We start from the raw sequence: 11,388 nt of genomic DNA, 5'->3' as shown, positions 1-11,388 counted from the left end.
AAATTAATGAGGGAAAGCCAAACAGACTTTTAAAAGGATAGCAAGTTTTGTTGATGTGAAATGCCTTGCGCAGTACAATACACATGAGACACACAAGTACATCATGTTTCTGAGTACCGCACAATGTATTTTGTTGCTTTTTCATAAAAATCATGTAAAATGTTAGTCTGGTCTGCATATAAGATCATGCAAAATGTATAATCAATACTGTTTACGTAAAGACAAATCAGCTTCTTGTTTCTGACCTGCTAATCTTCCAGTGAGTATAGATATATTTCTCCTTCGTTGCTTCCACATTGGAGCTGCATTGCATTGTCATGGCATTGCTTTTGCACGATTAGCTAGATGTGAGAATTAAATAGAGGTCCCAAAGAGCATTTTATAAAATATAAAAGTCAAGTTGTGATTATGATGTCAACACAAATATAAGCATGGGAGTAAATGTCCCTGTCCAGTGTCCCCACCCACTGAGCAAGAAGTGGGTTTCTAAGTCTATTGGTATTGACATCAAGCAGGTACTTTCACTGTATTCTTCTTGGTACCTGCCTATTTTTGTTTAGGCAAGCCTGTCTAGACACAGAAGTTGAGGTGTCATACTCTCTCTTTAACCTGCTATTAATTTTAATTCTCGTTTTAATATTTCATGCAAACTGGATTTGTTGCAATCAAGTGGTACATACATTTGTTAATAATAATAATTATTAATATTTTTTTATTTTTTTACCCCACCCTCCTCGAGGCTCAGGGCAGCTAACATCATAAAACTAACACAGTATACAAAGGAAAAAAAGAACATAAAAACAGGCAATTAATTAAAATACATCTTAAAATTAGTTCAGAGCAAATTAAAATCTGGACAGATGGCAGCCCATGGGTAAAATTAATAATATTAATAATAATTTATTATTTATACCCTGCCCATCTGGCTGGGTTTCCCCAGCCACTCTGAAAGGCTCCCAACCGAATATTAAAAACACAATACAGCATTAAACATTAAAAACTTCCCTAAACAGGGCTGTCTTCAGATGTCTTCTAAACATCAGATAATTGTTTATTCCTTGACATCTGATGGGAGGGCATTCCATAGGGTGGGTGCCACTACTGAGAAGGCCCTCTACCTGGTTCCCTGTAACTTTGCTTCTTGCAGCGAGGGGACCACCAGAAGGCCCTCGGGGCTGGACCTCAGTGTCCAGGTTTAATGATGGGGGTGGAGACGCTCCTTCAGGTATACAGGACCGAGGCCGTTTTAAATCAAAGTTCTGCTCACACATTAAGAAGCATTCACAGCGAGGTCTCTTCAGCTGCTTCACTGCATAGCTTCATCAGTGCGTTGGCTTCTGTTGTGATTCAAAATTAAATGGATTGTAAGGGAGGATGCATGTGCACAAAGATCCATTGCTACTGCCTTCCAGGTGATGTAAAATGTATGATCAGGGCTGTGTTTGAGCCTGTTCTCAGATATAATAACTTATTTTCTATATTACACATATGAGAAAATGCTTGTTTTTTTGAAATTTTTCTGAAACTTTTCCTGAAAAATGCCCCCCCCCCATTATAAAGAAACAAGAGTAGTGCACAAGGAGGCTTTGTAACGTTAATGAGGGAAGCTTTTAAAATATGTTGAGGGCAGGGGCAGGGATAGGGGAGAAAGTTACTCAGGTTCACATTTAAAGGTGAATTTACCTAATTCACACTTTCTAAAATAAGAAGTGAACCACAAGACAGCTATTCTTTGAAATTCCCACTTCTCTGAATTTTGCAATGCAGTTCTCCAGCCAAGGGATGTGTACAAAAATGTGTAAAAAGTGTTTCCCAAAAGCATATATTGGTGAAAATTGCCTACCCAAAAAAGCATTATATAAGAGAAAATTCCTTTGGGAAAGAGTGCATAATAGGAAACATTGCTTACAATGCTGATGAATGTTTATTATGACTTCTTAAAAATGCAAAGAAAAACCCCAACAACATGTCAAAATTTGTTCCCATTGCCCTTTGAATTGTCCTAGTGTTTCTGTTACCATGGGTGCAAGAAAGGCTTTAATGACTGATATTCCTACTTACAATTCTCTTTATCCACAGAAATAAAAAATATAACTAATACCTTCCTTTCTATTATTCAAATCAAAATTCACTTCAAATAAAAAGTAAGCAAAGAATATTGTGGAAAATGATTACATACCAAACTGATGTGAAACTTCATTATATATTTTATATTCATTATATATTTTAATATGGTTCCAATTTGCTCTGCCAGTGCCAATGAAAAGCACATCAAATTAGAATCATTTAAGTATGGCATTTGACCCTTGTAAAATTAAAGGTCTATCTAAAGATGTTGGAAACACAATTTCATCAATTCTGAAATTAATGATGAGATGGGCATGTGATGCCATTGTGGAGAAATCAAATACCATAAACTGCCATTAACTAAATTATACAATAGGAAGATTCTACTGCCTCAACCGCCCCCCCCTCCTTTTGGTGCCCCTTTTACATGTGAACAGGGGATATGTAAATAAACAAACACTGTTGCATCACAATGGCATAATTAAATTAAAATCTGATTTGTTTATTTTTAATGGCTAGCTTTTTTAAAATAAGAGAGAGCATGGTGGCCCCATAAGGGATTATATCCCTAGCACAGTGGATTGCTTGGCATCATGTTGATTCCTTTTTAGCAATCACTTTATTCTCAGATCTTTTAACATTTGCTGTTCAGTTCTGTTTCAGTTCTCCTCTTCATTCTACTGATTTCCCAATTTTGTTTTAAGTTTTGAGGTTTTACTTCATTCTTCTAATTGTTTATCCCTGCCAAATAAGCTAATAAGATGTGCAGGGGGTTGTGAAAAACCTCATAAGAAAGGAATGCAGATCGTTGTAATATTTCAAGGAGCTAACATCTCGGTTCACATTCTTGTCCTTTGTAGTCTATGAGCTAATTAATTTTAATTTCCAGGCACATTTTTCAAAGGACTCTAGTTTCCTTTTGTGAAACACATTGGGAGCTCAAAAAGAGAATGATCATACAGAGAAATGTCCATCTCTGTGTAACAAACCCATTTTGTCCATAATTATTTTTCTACATGAATTCATTGGATCAAGAAAGGAGTGAAACAAGACCTGAAAAGATGCTTCTCTTCCACCTTTATCCCATGTGGAGTTTTTTTCTTTGGAAAGGGAGGATGTGGTAGAAGACTAAGCCAAGAGAGAAGAGAGGCATAACTTGCAGCAAAACAAAAGAGGGAGGAAGCAGATGGGAAAAGGATACAGACAAGAAGAGACCATACTTTTCTGTCCCTTTGTACCTCCCATCTTCAGGAATGGCCCAGCAGCCAAAGCCTCAGGAGATGGTACAACATGGCCGCCAACTGCCAACTTTGCATGCCAGCCATATCATTTTTACATAAGGATCCCATGGTTTATGAAGAGCTCAGGATGCCCTCCCTCGTGAGCAGTAATGCTATCTGATCTGAGAATCTCAGACAAGCTGAATGATCATACCCAAGACCCAACAAAGAAAAATGGCTCCCAAGTCTGTGTTTAATTACTGCGGTAGATGAAATTCTGTAAGACAGAAGTGCCACCCTGATGTCTAACTGAGACCCTGTTCCCTTGACAGCTGCACAATTGGCAGAAATTTATCCAGCCCAGCACTCTCAACATATTTCCCCCCTTTGTGGAAGATCATTGAAAGTTTTGTTTTCTGAAAAGTTTCACTTTCCATTCCAATATGTGAAATTCATTTTTAGGAGGTCCCCGCCCCCACCCACTTCCCAAAAATGAAACTGCGTTTTCAAAAATAATCAACACAAAGCTGAATAAATTATTTTTGCCATGTTTTTAAAAATAGGCATGGCTTAACTTATACAACAGACATCAACAGTGAGAAAACGAAGGCTAGGCAACTTGAAATCTTAATTTCCTCTGTGCCAAATAAAGTTTCATTGGCAATGTCCCTGCAAGCTGTTCTTGTTTCTTTTTGTAGCAGGAAACAATAAGACATCCACACTCACACACTGCATGCACAATGTACTCTGATGTAGTAATTTCTTACTGATGAAGATAGTTTATCATAGTGGGGAGGATATTAATCCTTCGATCGGATAAAGCCTTTGTTTACCTTCAGATTAAATTTTAAGTTTTTCTGAAAACACTCCTTCCTTTCTCTTATGGTTACTCTACTGTGTGAAGTATTAAGTCGCCCTTTCTTTCAAATGCCACATGCTGTTTATTGCTGAACATTCTTTAAAAAAGACTGATTACTACATTAAAACCTAGGACATAAAAGCTAGCAGTTGTCCTATACAAGCCACACAGCTGGAAAAAAATTAATCTATTTCTGCTTATGCTGGAAGGAAACCAATACCTATGCTGTGACAATAAAGCATAGATGCACACTGTAAAGCATAGAACTACTCCTTGCAATTGTTTCTCTCAAACCGTGCTTGAATGAGTTGACGCAAAATCCATATATGTCACCCTATTTCTGCAGCAAGAAAGAGCCAAAAAAGAAGTTGAACTGATCTTTTTAAAGAATAACATAAAATAAATTTAGAACCTTTACAGCAAAAAGTCAGACAGGATGACATTGAATTGCATGATTAGGGAGTGTATATATTTATTTAGATTTGTATCAGGCCCTATCCCAAGGACTAAGGATGAATGGTAATTCTAAATGGTCAATAAATTCAGATAAAAATTAAATTAAAATCCTAATTCATTTTAATTTGGCCAACAAATGCCAGCTTGAATACAGAGGTCTTAGGCCATTCCTAAAACAATCAGACATAGTCTGAAAAACAACAACAAACCTATGCTACAGTTGGTCATAGTGCTAGATTGAGCTATAGTTATCAATAATCTTGTGGTTTTTTTATCCACTTGAGGTTCTCTGTAGAGGTTAGGGGACTGCACTGATGAAGTGATAAGAGAGGACACTTCATAACAACTAACAATATTCTCTGTTGACCTGTTATTTCTAAGTTTAATTCTGTCAAAGATATAAGCAAAAAAGACAATCTAATTAGTTCCAGGACTGAGCCTTGCAAACAAGATCAAATGCAAATGGAGAACTAGAAGAAGAGCAAACTGATCTCAGTATAATGTCATGTTCTGAATAGATCCATTCATCAGAGCACCCACTTCCAGGACACAAATTACCTTTCAATACCAGGCTGATTTTTATTTAGAGAGCCAGTGTGAGCATTAGCGATGAATTTACTCCGGGCAATAAATATGACCCCCATCCCACCATGCCTACTTTGGGTAGGTAAGGAAATCATTAGTGCACCAAGTTTTAATTGAACCCCCAGTGAGGTAATTGCTATAAATCCTTCTCTCGGCAAGTACAGTGGTACCTCGGGTTACATACGCTTCAGGTTGCATATGCTTCAGGTTACAGACTCTGCTAACCCAGAAATAGTACCTCGGGTTAAGAACTTTTCTTCAGGGTGAGAACAGAAATCATGCTCCGGCGGTGCGGCGGCAGCAGGAGGCCCCATTAGCTAAAGTGGTACCTCAGGTTAAGAACAGTTTCAGGTTAAGAACGGACCTCCGGAACAAATTAAGTTCTTAACCCGAAGTGCCACTGTATATGATGGAAAGGACCTTAGATAACAAAGAATGAACTCCAAGAAGCATTTACTCTCTACTGCTTTTTATTAAAGAGAAAAATACTGGAAATTCAGCATGAAATATGGAACAATGGGAAGCTCATAATTGCCCATAGGGTGCATGAGTGATAGCATTGTGTTTTTGTAACTTAGAGAGATGTGTGGATAACTACCTTGAGGACTGCAAGGCCCTCATACAGCATGGTGATGTGAGGAAGAACAGCTATCACTACCTAAAATAGATATTTACTGTTGGTGTATGGTCCCTAGTGGCATTCGCAAGTAATATTGCGTTTACGTGCTGGGCCATGTCAACAAATATTAAATATTCTCCGCAGCTTTTATCTTGGAGCAGGAGGAAAGTAAAGCAAAAGAAAATCATACGGCTCCGTGTCTGCATTCAATAACCACTACATCCGTGAAGAATAAACTGAGCAGTGCTCTGGGAGTCGCTATTCAAAGCCCCTTTTATTTAGATTCACTAAACGTAACATTGTTTAGGCAAATGACTTGGATTCCCCTAAGTAACTATAATAAATAATGTGTGTTAGTAATAAAAATACTATCCTCTGAAAATTACAAGGCTATTCTTTGTGGGAATAAATGGCTCTGTCTTATTGCCTTAAAATAAACACTGAAGCAATTTAATGCAAGAGTTTCTGCAGCGTGGGATCCAAGAGAGATTTGCTGCTGCTTTTTCTTTTTTAAAAATATAAATTAAGAGTAAAGCAAAACAAAAACTGATCCCTACTTTTCTGGCTTACTGTGGGTTTAAACTAGGACAGGAATTTTCACTAACAGCTATACAAATAATATACTTCATTTTATTATTCTAACTCCTCATATAAAAGCGTACAATAAGAAATAGGAGTTAATGAAAGTGAGCAGATATTCTCACTGTGAGATGTGAGGTTACAGGGAACCAGGCAGAGGGCCTTCTCCGTAGTGGCGCCTGCCCTGTGGAACGTCCTCCCATCAGATTTCAAGGAAATAAACAACTATCTGACTTTTGGAAGACATCTGAAGGCAGCCCTGTTTAGGGAAGTTATTCATGTTTGATGTTTTATCGTGTTTTTAATATTCTTTTGGAAGCCACCCAGAATGGCTGGGGAAACCCAGCCAGATGGCCGGGGTGGGGTATAAATTATTATTATTATTATTATTATTATTATTATTATTATTATTATTATTTAGCACCACTTGTGGTGACTTAATATAGCCATCATTAAGTGAGCTTGCACACTTATAATATGATATAAAATGAAAGCAAAATAAGACAGGGCAAAGAACTAAAGCAGGGGTCAGCAAACTTTTTCAGCAGGAGGCTGGTCCACTGTCCCTCAGACCTTGTGGGGGGGCCGGACTATATATTTTAAAAAAGAAAGATGCAAGAGCACCACGAGCCCCAGTGGCTGCTTACCTGTGTCTTGTGAGCAGCAGGGGCTGGCAGTGGTGGGACGATGAGCGGCACACAAAAGGGCTCTGGAGAGGGGCTGCTTAAAATGGCGGCCACTCGAGCGCTGATTCTGGCACCAACAAAGCCCAGCCCCCTTCCTCCTCTAGGCAGGGCAGGGAGAAGCAAGGAGGAAGGAGGAGGAGGTGCTGGTGCCGCCACCATGTGAGGGAGAGGGAGGGAGAGGGAAAGAGCATGCAAGCTGGCGATCCACATGGCAATTCCCGGACCGTCCACGGGCCGGATCCAGAAGGCAATTGGGCCTGATCTGGCTCACAGACCTTAGTTTGCCTACCCATGAGGTAATGCAAACCAAGAGCCATTTGAGCTGGACATTTTCCTTTCCTTTCCTGGTTATCAGCTGTACAACACTAATTCTGTTAACAAGTACTGAGCCTTGAATCCAGGATCTTCAACTGGGAAAAGCTATTTAAAACTAATGGCATATCTCTTTTCGATCAACCAACTGATTGGCAAGAAAAATATCAGCAAAAGTGATAGTTCTTTGACAATTTCTGCCTTAAAATGCCCAACTTTGCTGAGAAAAAGAAAGAATTAGGATTGAGGCGTTGATCTAAACATTTGACTTAAATAACAGAAACATATACAAGCCTTGGAAGCTGCAAGCTCTATTTCTGTAGCTCTTTCACCAAAAGGAACATTGTGCATTCCATGTACCCCAGACATAGAATAAATGAATGCTTAATTTCGGCGTCTATGAATAACAGGCTGTGAAAATGTACCAATGGCAGCATCCCAAAATAGACCTGGAATGGTATAGTGTCACTGATTACTCCATTAAGTTCTATATATGCCATATCCCACCACCCCAGCCCCCTGTCACTTAGTGCCAGACTTCCAAGTTCTGTGTTCTACAAAAGTTTCCCTCTTCTTCTCCAATTCCACAGACCCTAATCACAGTTTAGAAATTGACCTCATTTCTGGTCAGCCTCCCAAAGTAGGTGGACTAAAATATAATAAACAACCCAGTATGAAAAAATGTGATTCTTCTAACTCTTAATATAGCCTTGCAACATATGATAGCACAGCTGGTTTTCATATTTTAAGAAATGTTACGTTAAATAAAAATTAAAATGGTAGCTAGGTTCCACCCTGTTGACTCTAATTGGAAATATAAAAACAGCTATAATTCTTTTTCTTTTACTTGTAAGTGGGTGAAATTTGCAGAAAACAGAGCGCCTCTAGAGTGGATTAATACTGCTAAATTCCATGTAGTTTGAGCAGGGGTTTTCATGCAGGGAATCTTTAGATTAAAAAAATTAAATTAAAAAGGATTGGATGCAAATTACAAATATGGTTGTCCCTTCTGAGGAGGTGAATCCTGGCAGATTTCAGAAAGGTGAATTCAGTGGAGTATTCCTTAATGGATTTGTGAGGTTAAAAGTGGAACTGAGAATATATATATATATATATATATATATATATATATATATGCAGGTTTTGGTGTCCTCGGGTGTCTTCCCGTGTAAAAGTTGGGGTGTCTAGGCGACGTTTCGACGAGGTCTCACTCGTCATCTTCAGGCTGGTGCTTTCGGCTTCTTGTTACTGGAACAGAGCCGAAAGCACCAGCCTGAAGATGACGAGTGAGACCTCGTCGAAACGTCGCCTAGACACCCCAACTTTTACACGGGAAGACACCCGAGGACACCAAAACCTGCATTCCTGTACCCGTGAAAATCTACGAAAGCATATATGTGTATATATATATATATATATATATATATATATATATATATATATATATACACACACACATACATATACATACACTCACATACACACACACACACACACCAAATGAGGCTTTATATCCAGTTCTTATTTATTTATTTTATTGGCTAATTCCCTAGGGCTGATTTTCTTTTTAAAATAAAAATGAATCTACTGGGGAGGTGTAGCCTGGTTTTATTTCTGCTTCATTTTCAACTGTTGTGAACTATGAAAACCTATTCCATTCCCCCCCCCTCTTTTGTGCAGTGGTGGTTGTTAATAAAGTAATTTTGTTCCATTCATGGCTGGACATTGTAAACAAACAGCTTCACAGTTGGAGCTCAAGATAATACGTACCTAATTTCCACCTGCAATTTTCAGTAATAAAATTAGTCCAGGTATATTTGGAAGGCTGCCCCATAATTCCCAGTATTGTTCTTACTTTTCTTCTCTACTGCTCCAAGTCCAATTATAGATTATTTTTTATTATCTAAGCACCTAATCATACACTTTTTAGGGGATTAATTCAAAGTCAAAACCTCACCTTTGCAAATGCTGATGTTTATGAACAATTTCAGTGTTTTGTGTACTTATTCTATGCCACTGTGCAATCAGATCGCAATCAAATCATATTTTTTCCAGCTGCCTCAAGAAGTTCTAAAACTATTTACAAATTATAGGGTGAAAGTCCTTGTTGATTCTCTCTCTCCCTCTCCCCCCCTCCTCTTTCTCTCACACACTCCTCAGCAGTTCATCTTGGAGTATTGGCACCTACATGGCCAGTAGACCAATCCAAAATTTATTGCCCCTTGAGGCAAGCTGAGGTGTTCGGAGGTGGCCCAGGGAAGCTTAAGGGGCTGAGGCAGAAAAATGGCCAGAGATGAACAGGCAGCGACAGCAACGACTGCTCTTTCTTGGCCACCAGGCCATGGGTGACAAAAGCACAGAAGATGGCAAGTCATTCACTCTTCAGAGCTCCAGATCTGCCACCCTTCTAGCTGTCCCCAACCTGCCGCCTCAGGCAACTCCTTCACCAAGGGTAATGGGTTCACTGGCCTGATGACTGCTGTCTTCTTGGAGCTGATGCCTTTAAGGTACAGAATCTGAGATTAGCTTTGATTCCTGAGCTATCAAGACAGGATTTGTGAATAAGCAGCAGGTAGATGCCAAGAGAAGCAAGTGTTCCATGTGACCTTCTGGCACGATTCCTAATATTGTTGGTTTTGTACTGTAGATAACACAATGCACCATTTCTAAATTTGAGGGCACTTTGCTATATCATTTGCTAGTTAATTATTGTTCTTCACCTCTGCTTGCTACAAGCCTAGCCCCAGACTGGTAATTACACACAGGGCAAATCAACTATCATGTTTCTGCTCATTCACTTCCCCTCACTGTGATATAATGACAGCTTTATATAGTTTTGGCAGTGGGTAAAGGTTATTTATTTATTTATTTATTTATATGTTTGTGTTCAAGGGTTCTTTCAAAGAATGAATGTCATTTCAATATGAACTGTGCTGAAAACCAGAGGGGGTGTGTGGGGGTGTAGAGATTTTCTAGCAAATTTTCTTGGTTTGAAGCTTCTCGGAAAACTACATTTTAGATTGGTTGGTCATTTAATTTCTATACCGCTTAAGTGAGGGGAAGATTGGGACAACTTGAGAAGGAAACCCATCTAGAAGGAAAACTCTGATGCTAAACTGAAGCAATAGCACACAACTGAAACAAAATATTACGAAAACATGGTTACACCTAAAAACGTTATGGCAACACAAAGCTACTAATATATATGTAAATCAATATCAATTCATTTCCCTTCTGACACATCTTTCCTCTCAGCCTCCGGGTTTTCACCCAAGGTGCAAACAAATTCTCAGCTCACCCACATAAGTCTCACACCAATAAGAGATCCTAGCAACCGTGGATATCACCCTAGTCTCTCACTCCCAACTTGCTTTTTAGGGGCAAGCCCAAGCTGGCTGCCCACACCTGTATCCCATTCAGCTGCACTCTCCACAGCCAGTTCCTAATACAGCAGGTTTATTGAATTTCCCAGGGTGTCCAAAGGAAGGTGAAAGTACATCTCTGTGACAGAGAAAAGCTAACGTGTGATTTCCACAGAATGTTCAGGACCTGGACACACACACACACACACACACACACACAGTTGGGCAATGCCCATACAATGATACAATGGAACTGCCTGAGGTAAAATAAGACTCTGGGTTCAGATAAAAACAGATACCTATATCATAAAATCATAGAGTTGGAAGAGACTGTGAAGGTCATCTAGTCCAACACCTGCAATGCAGGAAGATTTTGCCCAATGTGGGGCTTGAACCCATGATCCTGAGATTAAAAGTCTTATGCACTACCTATATGGCAAGAAAGATATAATCTGTTTCTTATACTGAGAGAAACCAAACCAAATCAGTGTGTCTGATGTAAGTCAAATCCACTGAATTCTGAGGACTCTTAATTATATTCTCTACAGCAGAGTAATCTCAAATTGTAGGATTTGTGTAACGATTATAAACAATATATCCCATCTTCTTAATTTATATTGCAAAGAAACTTAGGAATGCAAAG

The sequence above is a fragment of the Podarcis erhardii genome (assembly GCF_964252035.2).
Source record: "Podarcis erhardii genome assembly, chromosome: 2".
In the NCBI taxonomy this organism is placed as follows: domain Eukaryota; kingdom Metazoa; phylum Chordata; class Lepidosauria; order Squamata; family Lacertidae; genus Podarcis; species Podarcis erhardii.
Note: the sequence above shows the minus strand (reverse complement) of the source record.